The sequence below is a fragment of the Heliangelus exortis genome, chromosome 1 (assembly GCF_036169615.1).
Source record: "Heliangelus exortis chromosome 1, bHelExo1.hap1, whole genome shotgun sequence".
NCBI classification, from domain to species: domain Eukaryota; kingdom Metazoa; phylum Chordata; class Aves; order Apodiformes; family Trochilidae; genus Heliangelus; species Heliangelus exortis.
Genome location: NC_092422.1, coordinates 125873215 through 125891897, shown reverse-complemented (window position 1 = coordinate 125891897; position 18683 = coordinate 125873215). Strand labels below are relative to the sequence as shown.

The 18683-nt window shown below is 39.3% G+C and overlaps 1 long non-coding RNA gene across 1 annotated transcript; it reads right to left on the bottom strand.

The window, feature by feature from the left end:
* Window positions 1–12575: 12575 nt before the first annotated feature.
* LOC139796510 (uncharacterized) lies at window positions 12576–17349 on the bottom strand. Its single transcript, XR_011726045.1, has 3 exons — window positions 17248–17349; window positions 13165–13765; window positions 12576–13048 (listed from the first exon to the last, which is right to left on the bottom strand). It is a non-coding gene; the product is annotated as an uncharacterized lncRNA (long non-coding RNA).
* Window positions 17350–18683: the final 1334 nt, after the last annotated feature.

The window sequence follows — 18683 nt, the reverse complement described above, 5'->3', positions numbered from 1 at the left end:
GCTTGCTGTAATAATGCCAATTTCATGTGTACTTGGAACTGATATTTGAAATATATTTGAAAACTTACTATTAAAATGTTTAATGTTCTCATTTCTGTCTTCCACTGATCAGTAACACTCAGTAGAAATAAACTGTTACATGTATTTTGGTGATTTTAATAGCATTTTCTTGCTTTGTTAACAAAAACATGAAAACTTCACAGGGCAGATTTGAGCATGGGCAATGCACATCTGGCTCCACAATCAGTATTACGAGGACCCTAGTGATAACTTCCCTAGGGTTTTCCCCCCTTCTTTTCACAAAATAATAAAATATTTCTTACTCTGTTAGGTTTTATGTTAATATAGAATCATAGAACAGTTTGGGTTGGAAGGGACCTTAAAGATCATTTATTTCCAACCCCCTTAGACCAGGTTGCTCCAAGCTCCATCCAACCTGACCCTAAGCACTTCCAGGGAGGGGGAATCCACAACTTTCCTGGGAAATTTGTTCCAGTGTCTCACCACCCTCACACTGAAGAATGTCTTCCTAATCTCTGAATTAAATATGCCCTCTTCCAGATTAAAGCCAGTTCTATTGCTACAAGCCCAAAAAGGCTCTCACAGCTTTCCTGTTGGAAAACTCACATTTCTGCTGTTGCCTGAATGTCAGGCCACTTTCTTTCCCTTCCAAGAGCTTATCAGAAGACACAGGAGGAGTATCAAGAGCACTAATAATATTTGTCTACTGACTTTGTCTCAGATGCACCAGAGTGATAAAGCAGCAAACAGTAAGCACTCTGGCAAGGATCTTGTCTTTGAAGGTGCATGACATCATGTCAAAACCAGCTACAGAATATTTACTGATGGCTCAGAAATATTTCTCACCTCTGTCTAAGCATAGCACATTTGAAGCAAGAAAAGAGGGACTACATCACAGGCAGGAAACATTAAATATGTAATAACCTCTTTTTTTTGGCAGAAGCTGTATAGCCTCAAGCTTCTTCTGATGTATAAAATACAGTACACCTGTCCTGTCTTGAACAAACATGAAACTGGTACTTGCAAATTTTTTAAATACATCTGCAACAAATTGTCTTGGTTGCAAACCGGAAGTTCTATTTGTAGTAGGTAGCCATGTAGGAGGGTAAGTAGTTCATGCATGTGTGTTTTTAAGTATGTGGATTTCAGTTTCAATCTTCTGTCTCAGAAACAGCGGTATTATTTTGGCATAAGGACTTATACTGGGAGTAGTGGAATTGATATTTCTTCATTTAAAACATGCCAGTGGTACATTTTTGATTGATACATAGCTATATTCTTTATATGACAGACAGAAATTATTTTTGCCCTAAAGGTCACAGAAGTGAGAACTGCTGCTGCTAGGCTCCAACCCCAGCTTGAATCCACTGTAAAATCTTGGCCAAGACAAAGTCCATACTTCTACAGTGTTGGAGTCAATTTTTACTTCTGACTCCAAACAAGGTATACTTGTGATGACCTGAGCTTGGGCACCAGAAATTTAACTGGTATAAAATGAGACTTTGCCTAGATTTGTTTGCTGAGCGGAGAAGCCATGAATAGGCTTCCAGCACTCTTGTTAGGTACTGTGGAGCTACAGTGGGATGCATCATGTATGCAGAGGAGACTGCTATGCACGTGCCTGTAGAGACAGTAAAGAAGTAGAAGAGGTTTGGTGACTAGTGCTAGAGAAAACCTGGTTAAGGGAATAGTTGGAAACCCAACACAACCTAAAAACCATTTGCTGACAACGAACCTGGTCTTGTTTTCCTGGAAATAAGGAGCAGGGCTATTTTCTGTCTTTCTTTTCTAATGTATGAAAATTGTTTTTAAAAAAAAATTATTAAAAAAAAAAAATCTAAGCTGGAAGAGACCTCTGGAAACCTTCCAATCAACCTTTTGTTGAAAATGGGGCCTTATACTACATTATTTAAAGCCAGACCTTGAGCTTTTTCACTCCTTCTTATGGCAACCTATTCCAATGTTTGATTTTCTTCTTGAAGAATATTTTTTTAACACTAGGTGGAATTTCCCTTTAAACAACTTGCTGTCATTGCCCACTGTACTGCAACTATGCATCTGTGTGGTGAGAGTATCTCTGTCTTTTCCCTTAGTACCTTTTAGTGTTTGGAAAACTGTGACTGTGTCACCCCTAATCCCTCTCTTCTCTAGTCTGAGCAACCCCTATTTGTTTATCTTTTCTTCCTGTGACTGTTTCTCCAACTACTTAATCATGTTGGTGGCTCTTTGCTGGATAATCTACTTTTAATTGCTTTAATCTGCCTCTTCAACTGGGGGGACCAAAAATAGTTGTATGCTATTCCAGGTGAGGCTTAGGAAATGCTGAATAGAGTGAATTGTTTGGCTCTAAAGACACTGGTGTTGAAAATAGAAGCTCTGTTCTAGCATCTTCTAGTTTTGTCTTTCATTTTTCCATGTCATTCTCCTGGTTTCTCTATACTTCAATTCTGTTATATTTTCTTTAATTCTAAGGCTAATTCAGGCTGACAACACTCATTGTGAAATATGAGTCCTTCCCAGGGAACACAATGAGATTCAGAGTGAAATAGAAATTTTTAGTATATTATCTTGGCAAACTGAAAAGCAGCTTTATAGCTTTTTAAATAATACAATGGAGAAACCATTGCTTCTTCTCCGAACCTGCAGGGTCTTTCTAGAAGGAAGTCTTGTGTCATCAACTCTAGAAATCAAATTTAGCCAATTATTTAGCCACCTGAGGTCTTCCTTAAGAATTAGTAGGAAGAAATGGGCTCCTCCAGACTTCGGAAAAATAAGAAAAAAATAGAACTATAGATAAACTGTTAATCTCTCTACAGCAGACTAGACACAGGAGTGAGGAGTTTTTATGATAGGGAGGGCATCATGCTTTCTGTAGGTTTTCTTAATGCCAGCAAGCCCAGGGGAATGGTCTGGTTTTATTGCTCAAAGCTCTGGAATGGATGCTTTGGCACAGTTGCAGCCCCCTGTCTGCACAGCTGCCTTGCCATTTGGCAGCACTGTAAATTAAATAGGGTAAAGAGTCACCAGAAACCTGGGCACCTGTGGCAAGGCAGCAAGCCAGGGTGACTCGTGTGATCATCCAGTTTTGAAAGAGAACAAATGCATCAGGAAATGAGAAGTCTGAGGTCCAAGAAATGTATATGAGTTGGGTTTTTTTCTTTTTCTTGAGCACTACTATTATAGCTCAAGAAGTAAAGGACCATTGGTCGCTTAATTTATCAAATGTGTCGATTGATCTGTTTTGGCAGAAAGGCTTATAGATGAGACATTTGCTCAGCATTTGCTGCCCTTCTCCTCTATTGTATCTCTCAAGTATGTTTTTTTTCTTTGAAAGATGAGAGCTTTCTTCTGGGAGAAGGGAAGTTGTGAGTGATAGAGCCACTGAAATGTTACCTGAGGTCAGCTTGGCAGCAAGCACAGCTGGTGAGCTAATAAAACCAAAATTTCTTACAGATTCTTTTCACTGTGGCCATGTGATGAATGTCATCCTATACCATCTCCAGTTCTTCACAGGGGAAATAGAAGGTTGGAGTATTTTTGGAATATGCCTCTGTCAGAACATGCTCACTCTCTATCTCTAGAATACCTGATCTGAATGTTAATTTCAAAGCCTGCAACATATGACAAAATGCCTCTTTTTTTGGTAAAAGCTGATGACAGGGGGCAAAAAAAGGTTCTCACCCATTAGATCAGCATTGAGGTGGAACAATATGGTACAGAGTATATGGTGTTTCGTTATTTAGAGTTGATTAGGAAGAATATTGGGTCTTTGAAACTTTGCTGCTGTTCAGAATAACGGCAGAGAGTTGGTTCAGTTCTGTGACATTGCTGATATTGATTAGACAGGGGCCTTGAGTTTTAAAAAAACTGAGAAGTCTTTCAGGCCGTCCTAGAAGTAGATCAAATAAGAGTGGCTTGATAGAGCAGGCTGCAACATCACAAGGCTTTACATCATTGTGTTTCCATGGTCACAATCAGGTAGCAAGGAATACTTTTGTAAGCACATCTCAATGTTTTGTGTACATCTCCCCTCAGGTATTGTATGGCTTTCCTAAATACGGTTTGAGTTTCATTCTGAATTGCTTGGCTTACAAGTTGGTTTACAGACAGGGAAAAAAACATGAATACATCTTGCTGAAGAATTAACAGGATTTATATTTGGAGAATACTTGGCAACCTTGCAGAAGATAATGACTCTTTGCCAAGGGCATGGGCTGCCTGAAGTTGCTGGACTAGCCATACCCCTTCTAATGTGAGGAACATAAATAACAAAACAACAAGGCTTGTAGTGCACTTTTACAGAAACATCTGTATTTACCTGAGTGTCTCAATAGCTTTTGCCAAAACTAATTAAAAACCGTCACAGATGAAGCCTAAGACATGGATCAGAAGACAGTTCCTGAGCTAAAATCATGAGAAGAACCAGTCACCAAAGGTCTAATGTAAAGACTTTTCCCTCCTCTGGGAATATGATGGTGTTCCTTAGTGACGAATAGGACAGTAGTGCCTGTCTGGATGGTGAGGACACAAGTCTCTTCCAGTGCTGCCCTGAGCATCTTGGGGAAGTTAGTAGCTAAGGTGTGGAGAAATGTTGGTTCCCCAGTGTTTTAGCACATTACAGTCTGGAACTAACCTCAGTGAAGGTTTCCATGGGAATAGTGAAAACAAATTTGTTTGCTTTTTTGTGTAGTTTTAATATAAATTGCAAATATGGCATATCCGTCATCCCTTTTCTTTTTTTTTTTTTTTTTCCTCAGGAAAGAAGAGCAAGTTTCAGCACTGCAACTCTTGACCATCTTACTGGACAGCACTGCAGTCAGCCATGTTTGCTTTTGGTGTTCCATGAGCTTCCATGAAGAGACACTAAATCTAGCACAGATCCACCCCAGTGTTTCAGCACAGTCCAGTGCAAACCAGTTGAAAAGAACACAATACTTTTCATATACACCTGCACTGCTACAGGTCAGAAACTAGATCTTGGTGAGTCTCTGCTCTACCCTATTTATATAATGAAAACAAACCTCTAGTGATTTCAAATGAGTGACACATGACCAGTTTAGACTTTTCATCAGTTTAAGAAAACTAATTCTTGCTGCCCAATGACACAGGGTCATGTTCCACTGATAAAGTAGGCTGCCATAAAAGTGAAGCTGGAGGAAAACCCTGCAAGGTCAGCCTTGCTGATCTTTTGGAAGAATAGGAGCAGAGATTGGTCCTTTCTGGAAAAGCTATGGCCTTAGTGATACCTTCTGTCATGTATTTCCATGTCACAGAGGCCCTGCTATCTTTCTGATGTTCTGGCATCCACAGGACATGGACTAGTTCTAAGTGCTGTGGTGGATTTTTTTGTCCCAGAGATCTCTTGCTCTAAACAGCTGCCTATGCCAACAGGCAATGCAGTGGCAACCAGTCTGACACTGGTTAAATTCTTCATTGAGACAGACAGAATTATTTAAAAGTGTTCTGGAAGGTTCTTCTGCATTCTCCATGTGAGTGATTAGCAAAATTTCTTCACGTGGAAAGAAGCAATCTGTAACTCTTTGAAGAATGTCTTAAAAACCCTTCAAGCAGAGAAAAAACAGGAAAATATCCCTCAGTTCTGCTGCTGAGTTTGCGTATTTTCAAAATAGAACATAGGAAATTTGGTTCAAACTGTGATTGATTTTGTAATAATTTAAATATAATTAAATTTAAAATTAAAAAGCTGACAAAACTGTAAACAGAACTTTTTGTTTTATGGATTTTGCAAGGATTTTGACCTGGGGTTATGAACCAAAGAACTCGCTCTCTGTACACAGGTAGCAGGCACAGCTCCTATTCTCCACAGATGAGAAGTTTCTAAAAATTCATTTTAGTCAGGGTAACACCTGACTGGGCCCAGGTATGGCTGTGGAAAGCAGCTGAAAGGTTTCCAAGAAATACTGGCTATGAGAGTTGAACGGACATGTGGCTGAGGGACAGGGAAGCCTGGAGGAGATGGGTAGCACAGAGTTTAAGAATGTGCCTGTGGTAGCAGGAAAGGTTGTGAGATGAGGTTACTTCTTTCTGTATTTCCACTAAATGCAGTGGGCTACAGGATAGTCTTAAAACTTGTCAGTTTCCATTACTGTCCTCAAAAATATCTTGATTTACCAAGAATGCTTAAAAATAAAGCAAGGGTACAATTTCATGTTTCTCAGATGATGATTTTTTTTTTTTTTCCAATTTTTTTTTCCCATAAAAATTAAGGGTTTTGGGGGAAAAAAAAAGTAAAAATGGATACCAGATTTGTTGTTGTTGAACTAAACACTTTAGGAGTGAAACATAAACTGGCTGTTTCAGGACAGCAGAGAGCAAGGGAAAAAATAGGATATTTTTCTTAAAGTAGTAAAGCACAAACAACCCACAAACAACTCACTACTGTGAGTGCTTCTGGTGGACAAATTTATTTTTTTTTTGCTATTGTGGATTCAAACCCCATGATAATGATTGCTAACTTTGTTATAGCGTACTTTAGATAAATAATACACTATAAGCTTCTAATAAACTAAGAAAATAGCGTATGTTCTCCATCACCTGCTAAACAGATGGCACAGAGTGTAAATTCATTTATTTGACTTTCTTTTTTTTTATTGCTCTGGGCATCTTAAATTAAAATAATCAGATTGAAAGCACTAGCTTCAATCTAAACCAGGAATGCTTTGGAGAAAAGGAGGATCATTTTTCAAAGGAAAAAAGGGTCTGGTAAACAGTCAGCAATTAGCCACAACATGCTACCAGGGATTGTTTAATTGAGGCTGCCATACTAAATTAACCAGATACATGCCCTTGGAAGGACTAGTAAAGCAGAATTACTTACAGATGTTTTTAATTATTCTGTATGAAACCATGTGCTGCTTCTTTGATTTTTTCTGTTTGTTTTTCCGTTCCAAGTAAAACTAAAATGCAAAACAAACTAACCTGGTCCTTCTTTCTCCATAATGGTAAGACTTGAATGACTGCATATTAGCTGACAAAATCTCTCTGAGCTTCTGAGTGAAAGTCTCCATGGATGGATTCACAAAGCACAAGTAGCTCACAGTTTTTACCTGACCTCAATGCCAGTCCCACCACGATAGTCTGCCCTACTTTCAGGCTTTGAAGAGCAATTATGACTTCTTAGTTTTGCATGTCCCATAGATCATTTGCCATGGGAAGCATCTGGAGAACCATAAACCAACTCAAAAAGTAGTAGGGAAAGTGTCCTTGCTGCCACATCCAGACTGAGTGTTTCAAGTATGAAGAAGATCTCTCCCAGCACATAGCCAAACATTGTTTTGCTTACTAGTTAGATGTGTTCTTTGAATGATCCTGTAGTCTTGTGCCTGAGTTTCCTCACTCTGATTTTTGGTTTTTGATCTGTAGATACCATTTTCAGGAATTTATCACCTTATGAGTTCCCAAATATCATGTGAACTAAATTTGCAGGCCAGCAAAGAAATTGTCCTTGAGAGCATTTTGTAATTAGACAGTATACATCTAAGGGTGCCCCTGTACTTAGCGCTGGTGAGGCCACACCTCGAGTCCTGTGTCCAGTTCTGGGCCCCTCAGTTCAGGAAGGATATTGAGGTCCTGGAGCAGGTCCAAAGGAGGGCAACCAGGCTGGTGAAGGGACTCGAGCACAGATCCTATGAGGAGAGGCTGAGGGAGCTGGGGTTGTTCAGCCTGGAGAAGAGGAGGCTCAGGGGAGACCTCATCACTCTCTACAACTCCCTGAAAGGAGGGGGTAGCCAGGGGGGGGTTGGTCTCTTTTCCCAGGCAACTCTCAGCAAGACAAGAGGGCACGGTCTCAAGTTGTGCCAGGGGAGGTTTAGGTTGGACATTAGAAAGAATTTTTTTACTGAGAGGGTGATCAGACATTGGAATGGGCTGCCCAGGGAAGTGGTGGATTCTCTGTCCCTGGAGATATTTAAAAAGAGACTGGATGTGGCACTCAGTGCCATGGTCCGGTAGCTGCAGTGGTAGTGGATCAAGGGTTGGACTTGGTGATCTCTGAGGTCCCTTCCAACCCAGCCAATTCTATGATTCTATGATTCTAAGGGTAGATTAACTGCACAAAAGCAGAGTAAATAAACAAAAGGATCTTGCTTGAATAAGTCATATGTGAGATGAGTTCAAATATCATAGTCTCTTTGAAAACAAAGAAACCTGAGTCTTTAAACACGTTAACATTGGTTTAGCTCCTAGTTGTATTTGAAATACTAATGTCCCTGATCTTATGTCCCAAACTCTAGGCAGCCCAGTAGATTGATATTCTAGGTCATCATTGTGGGGTAGCAGGCTATCTCTGTGCACTGTTGTAATCTGTATAATTTGTGGCTTGGCACCGGAAATCCAGATGCTCAAATGACTTTTTCATTCTGGCACAAGTCAGTCTCAGCACATCCCTCAACATAGGACTACAGAGTCACTGTCTGAGTGTGGCAAAGAATTGGGGGCATAATGCGCCAGAATGTGAGAGAAGTCCGATGGGACACGACTGTGTGTGACTGTGATATGAGCATTCTGCAAGTGGATTCTGGAATCTCAGCCCGTTCTCAGCCCCGTTTGGTACACCGTCTAATGGATAGTAAATATAAAACATCCAGTCTAAGCAAAGTCTAAAACTTTATATGAAAAAAAGTGAAGTCTTGCACTGATTCTTCAAATCAGGAAGAGATCATATAAACCTGGTACCATCAGCAAGATACAGACTGCTTAAATACAGGCACTTAACAGGAGTACCAAATCAGGAGTTTATTTCCTATTGGCTTCTCTTCTACTCAGTGTTGAAAGACTGGTACTTCTAGCACAGAGCTGGAATTTACCCAGAGCACAGATGTGCCTAAATACACGAGAGATATGAGACAGGTCTGGGATGGGGCTTAAGCTTGGCCTTATAGCATCTATATTGAGAGTGCTGTGGAGATTCAGCCAGCATGACTCAGAGTACCATACTGTCCTGAGCTGTTAAATTTATTATTTAAAATATTAATAAAGTCAGGTAGTTAAGAAGTATATGTAAGAATATACTATGTAAGGGAAAAAAATCTTTAATTATCTCTTTAATATCTTGCTTCCTTTTACTCAAGATATACATAGGTCCTTACTCTAGAATGAAAGTATGTATCCTCCCCATTTTTAATTTATCCTTGCTCCAGAGTTATGTGTCTCATACAGGTAAAGGATAGCAGTTATTTTTAATATTAAGAATAATTATCAGTATAGTTGCCATCCTACAACCAGCATGAATAGATCATTTGACTTCATGCAGAGTTATAAAGGTAGTGTGTCCCAATACTTAGCAATACTTCAGCATTCTAAGTGTATACTGTCAGCCTAGGATTCCAGGCAAATTGCCTCACAATTTCCTAGCTTCTGTGGTTTAAGTTTACCTCTCATGTTATTTTAAAGTAGCTTTGTGGACTTTAATTTCCTTTGGGGATTTTATAGAAGTAAAATTATTGCCCAAGTACTTTAAAAATATTATTATTTGCAGACTGTGGGGGTTTTTCCTGCAGTCTGGAAGCAACTCCCACAAAACAGGAAGCTGTTAACAGCTATAAGTATATATAAAGCTCTGGAGATGTTACAGGGGATACTTTTAAGACATTTACTGATGGAGATAAGGGGGCTGGAAGCTGGTTTTGGTTGTGGAATTACTGACAGCAGCAGTATTCTTTCCATTAATGTCACAAGATCTTATTAAAAAAGAGAAAATTCAACACTTTAAGACCAACTGTGAAGATTTTCAGATCTTGAAGTTATAGAGAAACACAAAAAAAAAAAAACCAAAAACCAGGGTGCCTCCTACTAGCTATAAAAGTGAGCAAGTGTAATTGCTTTTCCAGTTCTGTAGATTAACAGCTAAGGCATGGACTGTCCTTGGCTCCCCTGACCTTCTCTTTTAGGAAAAATAGGTGAATTGCTGTTAATAAATGAAGCAGTGGGGATGAAGCACAAGCAGCCATTGAAGAGGCCTGGGAGATTTATGACTTGAAGGTGGCTGGAATTTAACCTGAAGGTGAGCTATTCACTGCAATGCAAGAGTGTTAAAGACTCTTACTGATCTTCCCTGCATAAAACATTGGCATCTCTCATCCACTGCACTAATTTAACCTTCCGAGTGGCTGGAAGATTTAGTCCTTTATTTAGCACTTTCTGCTGAGCTGTAGCAGAAGCTCTAAGATTGCTGTTCACTTATCATATCACAGAAGATTACAGTTGGAGTAGTAACTAGGGTCTACAAGTTTGAATTTGTGATCTGTTCCCTCACAAGGTATTCCTGAATACAGCTAGAGAGAAATAGACGTGCACAGACAGACTCAACTTCAAAGAGGAAGAGAATGGCAAGCTTATGGCAAATGAAATTTTTTAAAAATGTGTCTGAGGTCCAAGAAAATTCAAAGGACAAAGGGAAGCCTGAAGTCAAGACAAAGAAAAGACCATGTAGATCAATGACAAGAAATATAAGACATTTATACACATTTATGATCATAGGGCACTGCAGTTGTCCTGGAAGATTCTGAGGCTGAGAAATCTAGCCCTTACCTTTGTTAAATTCCCATCAAGGCATTGTCAGGCCTCAGAATATTATTAAGCATTTCTAAAATTAAGGGTGCAAGCAGATTATAAAACACACAACAAAATAACTCTCTTGTGATGCCTGGAAATTTTATCCTTGTGACCTGAGCCTGTGAACATCCAGTTTGTACCACTATCTGGCACCTTATTTCTGTGATGTTCGATGCGATGTTTCAAGTACCCTCTGGTGGTGTGGAAGGACATTCCAATCTTGCTCATACTACCTGGTGCCCATCTTGGCAATTTGAAAGAGAAGACATCCTTCCTCTGGACATTCCAAGTTTGTGGCTGCTGGAGATAGGATTTACTACTCATAACAATATCATGTTTAGGATTTAACCTGTAAACCTATCTGAAGTCAGAAGGTAATTTTTTCCAGGTCAGGCAGGCTTACTCTTCCTTGCAGCATGTCTGCCTCATAAATATTCCAACAGAATTACTTAGCATATTTGCAGTTACTAAAAAAATATAGAACATTGGATTCTTCTTATTGGTAGCAACCAGGCACAGTGAACTGAGAGGAATCACCCTTCCTGATCATGTATAAATTTTTAAATACCTGAAGCACCAACCTTTCAAGCACCAGGTGCCTTTTCTTGTCTCTGCTTCTGCTCTCCTACCCCTTAACAGTGGCTCCAAGTTCCCAGTAGTATGCAAAAAGGATTTAAAATAATGTAGGACAAATCTGTGGGAAATCCATCCTTATAACACCTCCTGTTTCCAAATTTGCCTGCACTTTAAGACTAAAAAAATCCATTTTAGGTATTGTCAGTTGATTTGCTTAGTGTTTTCAGAAACAAATTTAGCAGAAATTCTCCCTCCTGATGAAACAAACTCCAGGTTTGCATACCTAAGCTGTGTGTAATCCGTCCCCTACAAAGACAATAAAGACAAAAAATAACATTTCTGTAATGACTGCTCCCAAGAAGTAAGGAGGAGCTGAGAGTAAGTAGCTGCTGCTTCTATTTTTGGCACACCAGAAGCACTCATCAGGAAGCTTCCTCAACAGGGTGTAAAAGAAACAAGTTTTCAAACTCAGTGTTTCTGTCTTGCCAAGTACTCACAGAAGCTGCTGACAAAATATGTGCTTCTTCCCATTTAACTGATGGTCCAGAGAGAGACAGGCATTCTTCTTCAAGAGCTCCACTGCTGTGCACTTTTCAACAGCACAGGATGAAATTCACTACCCAGAGTCACCCAGAGCAAAGCCTTGGAGTGTGTGGGGAGAGGAGGTAACTGGAAATAGGAAGGAGATTGGAAGAGGCAAATCATGAGCCCCCCTTCTGGTTTTGTGCTCCCCAGAGGAAAATACAACAGAATCTGGACAGAACTGCCCACATTAATTTCTGTAGCATTTGTTGGCACAACTTGAGTGAAGGAAGGCAAAACCTTAGATTTGCTCTCCTTTCACTAAAAGCAAGGTTGTTCCTACTGTAAGTGTGTATATATATATATATATATATACACACACACATATGTTAAGGTGGGTCACGGAGACAAACAAAAGGTCCCAGTTAAATCTCCAGCAGGTAGGTAAGGACTTTTGGATTTGGTTGACATATTCACCAAGTATTATAGAACCACCAAAGAAACTAGCTATTAAAATATGAAGTGTTCCAGCTTCTTGCAAACTCTACAATTACTTAATAATCCCAAGAATTTAGGTCGTTTTTTTCAGGTTTTGTTAAGTCAACCAAAGTGTCACATGCTGTTAGCTCACTTCAGATCTGGTCTTATATAATGCTACTGTAAAACATATACTGGTAAGACACATACAAGATGAAAACTAGAAGAACATGGCTCTGTGTCCATAACTCAAATTTTTCCTATTAGCAGGCAACAATGGACATCTTCAGTCATACCCACACTGAGTGGCTGCCAAACCCATTTGCCTGGCAGTAGCTTAGCAGTTTCGGTTTTGTATGGTCATACATGCACTGCCAAAAAGTATGAATGAGTCCATAAAAGCAGGGTGCAGTACTCTTCATTTATTTTCATTACTGTCTGAAATATGACTTTTTTTAGTAGCATAACTGGATATTCTGGTTGAAAGAAGGCCCACCCCAAGATACTGTTCCTGGAGACTGTATTACTGCTGCCAATGTTCGTTTTTATATTATTTCTCAAAAGTGAAAATGTTAAAGTATGAATCTTGGCACCAAATGGCCTGTATAAGCATCTGACTGTGACTTTAGACATTCTTAGTCTTCACCACCATTTCAACTTCATTTCTCCTGTTATAGCTGGGATGAGCATGTAGAAATCCTTACCACACCTGTGTACTTCGTGTCAGAGAGATATCCCTGAGATTGGTTCTGATGAAGCCAGTGAGTGCACATGATACAGCACAATGTAGGCTGTGCTATCTGTATACAGATTTCAGTGTTTTCTGCAATGATGAAAATCTTCCTTATCCTGCTCTCTTCTGCTACACCTTATATTCAAGCTGGAAAAACAATCATTTTGGATATCATTATGAGAATGTGAGTTCTCCATGTGGAAAGCCATGTTTGTGTTACTTTTTTGGGTATTAAAGAGACTGACTGGAAATGAACCACTCACCTGCGTATTTTTCTGTTCCAAGGTGAACGCTTCAATTTGTCATCCAATCTGTTATGTCGTATCCTGGCCTGATTGCTGTCTTTGAAAAGCCAGAGATAAAATTCTGTTACAGCCTGGGTATTGCTGATCTGAAGAAATATTGCTCTGAAAGAGAAGGTAAAGGAAAAAAATAAACTGTGGTGTCTTAGAATGAAATAAGATTTCTTAATGCTGGTTGAACTGTGATGCATTTCTGTTTGATTAACAGCTGTCTCTCCTTGAGAACAGCATTAGTGGTCTCGGTGTTGTGTCCACAGTCACTGGGTAATATTGAAGGGCAGGATGTTATTTTTTTTATGTGAGTGATTCAGATTTACCCCTGTGCTTACAGAATAACTGACTGCACAGTTAGGTTAGGCTCTGTCCAGTTTGTCATCCTTTGTTTTTGTTTCTGTTGTTCCAGAGAAAGCATCACAGATGTGGGTGAGCTTTTCCATGCAGTGGGATGAAAATTCTCTTCAATAAGAGGAACTTGGTTATGAGACAGATTTGAGGTGGTGCAGGCAGATTAGTCACTCTGCTGCCTGGAAGACTTCTGTTAACTGAGATTTTTATAATCTTGCTGTAGTGGAAACAAAGAATTTCTTGGTGACATTGCAGGATAATAAAAATGTTTGAGATTTTCTTCATGCAAACACCAAGAAGAAAGAAGCAAGCAAAGGACTGTGTGAGTCAACAATGGTGGCAGGGAGAGAGACCAACTACTGAAATCAAATAAAATTTCACATGCAGCTGCAGGTGGAAGTGCCTGAAGCAAAATAGATAGAAATCACTTTTTCTTACAGCATTTGTGAGCTTCTTTGGTCCAAAGAAATTCTATGAAAGTCATTAATAGAAAAGGCAAGAATGGCTGCTTTCTAAAAAGAAACCTCCTGTTACCTTCCCTCTTTCCAGAAGACAAATGGTGCTCAGATGTGGTACTACTTTATACAAGAATGGACCCTTTCCTCTTGGGCATATTGCCCAACTTACCTTGCTTATCCTCATTCTATTAATTCCACAAGAATAATTCCATAAGAAGAATAATTAAATCCATTCCATAAGTCCACACTTATCCCCTCTTCCTAACAGTCTTGCCTATGGTGATCTATTCTTATGCCTATGCTCCAATTCTGCCTCAGGATTTTTATTGCTGACTGACAAGCTTACCAAAAAAGGTCATCATCATAAGAAGAAAAATTAATATCAGGCACTGTTATTCCAGTCCCCATGTTTTGGGGTTTGTTTGTTTGTTTGTTGGTGGTTTGTTTGGTTGGTTTTTGTTTGGTTTGTTTGTTTGTTTGCTTAATCAGTGCTTAGGTTGTGAGTGTGAGGAATGAATGCTTTAAAGAGAAGCAACAGATTTATGACACTCTGTGTTCTCTGTGGGGATTACTTTTTTATCTTTTTGATCCCTAAGACCTTAACACCCTTTGGAGAAAACCTGTTGGTTTAGGTATCGTCCTATTATGGAAGCATTGGTAAGAATACCACAGAGCTTATGTTTAGTTCCTATAAGCTCCTCATAGATCTGTTGCTTCTAGATCACCACCCAGTGTATTAACCAGACTACAACTTCACAGTTTTGTGTTGTGGTCACTTGTGTTTGGTTTTAGTTAAATCAAATCAAATATTTTGTTCAGGAATTAACAATTTCATCTGCTCACCTTAAACAACACTTCTGATTTGGCAAGGTACTTGATTGCTGTACTCAGTTATGATTTCAGTATCACTCAGCTGTTCATTACAGCCAAGTGAGATGATTCAATTTTCTTGCTGATATACTGAATTCCTGTTATAGCAGGAAACAAACATTTTCTTGGTAAGCTAAACTCATTTTTTACAGTGATGAATGACTCACTGAGAAATCACTCTTGACAGTGGCTGCAGCCATTTTTAAACATAATTTTTCTAAGGAAGGAAGACTGTGTTTAGTTGTTTTATTTTATGGTACAGGATAGCACATCTATGAGAATTATTAACATTTACATCTTCTAGAAGAGAACTTTGGCATTCATACTAATATCACAGGATCTCATTTTATTTCCCATGGTAGCTAGCAGGATATTTTGATCTCTTACTAGGTAGATAAAGCACATTTCTTCCAAGGTGCATTTACCAGTTCACAAAAGAAAAAGCATACCCACACTTCATTAAATCAGTCTTAATTACCTTGTACATACAACAGGCCCTTTCACTCTAAGGGGATGTAGGTAAATCATTAGTCCTAAAAATTGTAGGGTGAATGACAAAAGTTGTCTGAGACTGAAAATTCTCTACACTGTCTGCAATATCAATATTTCTTTTCACAAGCTAAAATTCTGGAGGATTGTTTAGTATTGCATCTTTTATACTGCAGTAGTTTCCACTCCGACATTTTATGGGCCAAACCTTGACTCTCAGATGGGTAGTCTATGTCCCTAAAATGTAAAACTAAGAGCAGAGATGCTGATGGATCTTGATTTGTCCTATTACTCTCCTTACACTGTTTCTTATGTATGTGCCAGTGGGTGCTAGGCCTGCACAGAGGAAAGCAGCTCTAAACAAATTCAGAGGTCCTTTTCATGCAAACACAGGCATCACTGTATAATCTATACCATGAGTGTTTCCATACCTATTCGTAGGATCAAGGTTGTAGAGTCTGGCCATGAGTACAGGAGTAATGGCCAACTTGAAATTATTCAGTTTTTGAGAGGAGCTTAACCAGACTACTTCAAATCAGAGGTGAAAATCTAAGACTTGCCAGTTACCACTGTGCATGTAACCACAAGTGCAGCACCAGTGAAAGTTGCAATACCTCCAAATCTGAAGAATGCCAAATACTCTCAATTTTTTTAGATGGGTTTCAATCACTTCACCAAATATGAGTTGAAGTGGTATGAGATGGAAGTGGTAAGAGGAGGGTGGTCATGAGATCAGGACAAGTAGAGAGGAAGAGACTGAGCACAGGACAGGAAAAGAGGATTTTTAGGTTGGATGAGAAAAAGGCAGTTAAAGAAGGGAGCTAGAAGTGAGAAGATGGAGTTATGTATGTCACAGAGAGAGAAAGAGTAGGTGGGACTGGGATTTAGACTGGAAACCAGAGGGCAGGAGAGGCTTTGCCAACAGGCTTGTCCTCTGCAACAAAGCCTGAAAGGGCACCTTTCCCCTGTTGTCAACAGAAACACAACTCTAAAGCTCAGGTTTCAACCTTCTCAAAGATAATTGACAGAGAAACCTACCTATTTTGTAGCATAAATGCTTGGTGCCATTTATTCTATTAGCTCCAGAGGCTCCATAAACATCTGCCACCAAAACTAATTTGGCTGCCTTCCTGTTGTAGAAGCCAATACACTGGATGATGTAATTTCACCTTGTCATTTCTCAAAAACTAGCAAATTAAAAAAAAAAGCTGTATTCCAAGAACATGAAGAAGGCAGAACAGCATACTCAGAGATTTAAGCAGGTTCAGATTATTTCCTTGAGCAACCACACAGATAACCAGGAAGTATATTATTATGCATTGCCATAATTTGCACAAGTGCTTCCTCTATCCTTGCCTAAACTAGCAATGCTTTTTCAACACAGGTCTCCAATATTTTGTTTTCTCCATAGTTTTTTCCCCAATCCTGATCTGTTATCTGATGCTAACTACTCACCATCTCTGAAGGCAGAATAATTAATTGCTTCACTGGTTTTTTATGCCTGCCAACTTGTAGAAACAAGGTGTTACTTTTCCTGACACTGATACATGGGACAAGGGTTCCTTTTCCCTTATTTACTTCAGAACTGGGGCTCAAACTAAGGTTCAGAATTATCTACCAGTACAGACCATTTGTCTGAGACATTTGCAATCTCACATTTTTAGCCTACTTAATGATACCAAGTGTGAAACCCAGCTCCCCTTGACTGTGTCTGGGAGTACTCAGCAGGCTCACATGGGTGCATAGAAGATGAGGAATATAAGTTTGGAAGGCATCAAAGTTTGGCCTATCACTATGTATAAAGTCTCTGGTAGAGGCAGGAGTGGAGTTCCATTCTGCAAGGAAAAGTTAAATATTTCAGCCATGGCCATAATGTAAGTACCTCAACTATGAGATTATCCTTGCTGGTTTTGATGTTCTCTGCTTCGTTCACTGCACTGATCTGTTCTTAGAGAAGAGCCTAGTAGTGTGTGCTGGTTGGGGCAGAGCTTCTGAAAAAAAATAAATAAACAAAACATATACAATTTTAATTCTGCTATGCCTGCTCTTACAAGTACTCAAGTTTGCCATCCAACTCATCCATTATTTTCTTTTCTGCAAATCTAAATGTGGAAGAATGCAAAACTGTTTCTGCTTATGTAGATTATGCATATATCTTATTTCTTTAATTAAGCATGGTTTTGATGAATCTTCAAGAACCTAAAATGTAATGTTGGACTAATATACACGTTATCGGTGTGACTACACCACATGTCACATGCTATGCCTGATGCTTGTGGGTTTTTAATCTTGCTCTTATGCTTTGTGTTTTATTCTGTTCTCATTTCAAATACCAAAACTTCTACAGAAGCTCCTCTTACTGCAGAGCATCCTGACTTTCACAGTCCACTTCATTTTCACTTTCTCATGTAGTTTATATGTTCATGAACCTTTGGTAACAAATTTTTCTCTTGATCACACTCAGTGTGTGACATAGTGCTGAGTGTACATTTCTCAAGTCACATTAAAAAATCCACTGCTATCTACATCAAGCACTACAGTCTAATGGCACGTGAAAGGATGCCCAGCAGGTTTGCAATGGGTATTACAGATGTTTTACCTCATCTAAGCCCAGTAGACCTCCACATCATCGGCTTCTACTGTAACCACTTCTGTGTAGATGTTACTGCAGCCTCTGCAATGGCAGTACCTTTGGAGCTTAGGGGAGATGTTTTCAACATTTTTCCAGTCTGCTCAAACTGTCTTGCTCTGTATTCTGCTTAAGTGTCTCTCTGTCACAATTTCCAAATCTGAGAACAGGAAAATTTCTCACTGCTGAGCTAGAGGAAAGACACAGACAGGAATTTGTGCAGGAGAAAGCCAAAATGCAAGTGTTGTAGCAATAGCAGACTTCTCCAAAGCAGCCAACAAGTCCATTCTAACAACAGTATGCAAGTCTTTGCCTTATTCAGAGTTTTCTCCTGTGTGATTGTACGTCAAGATTGGCGAGGACAATCTTTGTGTGGGAGTTTTGTGGAGGTTTTGAATTAAATCTTTTAAATTCCTTTTTTTTCACATTATATTTATTTTCCAGAAGAGTAGGTGGGGAGACAGTCAAGCTGGATGGAAAAGGTGCTACTGACTCATAAGGATGAGAAATAGCCAGCCTTAAGAAGGCATTCTGGATTTATGCTTGCTGATTCATAACTTCCTACATACATGTGGGGAAAAAAAGTGCGGATTCTGCCCTGAGCTATAATCTGCAGGAAACCCTCCCTTGACAAAATGAGACAGTAGTTTCAAAACTGTAGGAGGACTTAACTTCAAGTCCCAGAAGTT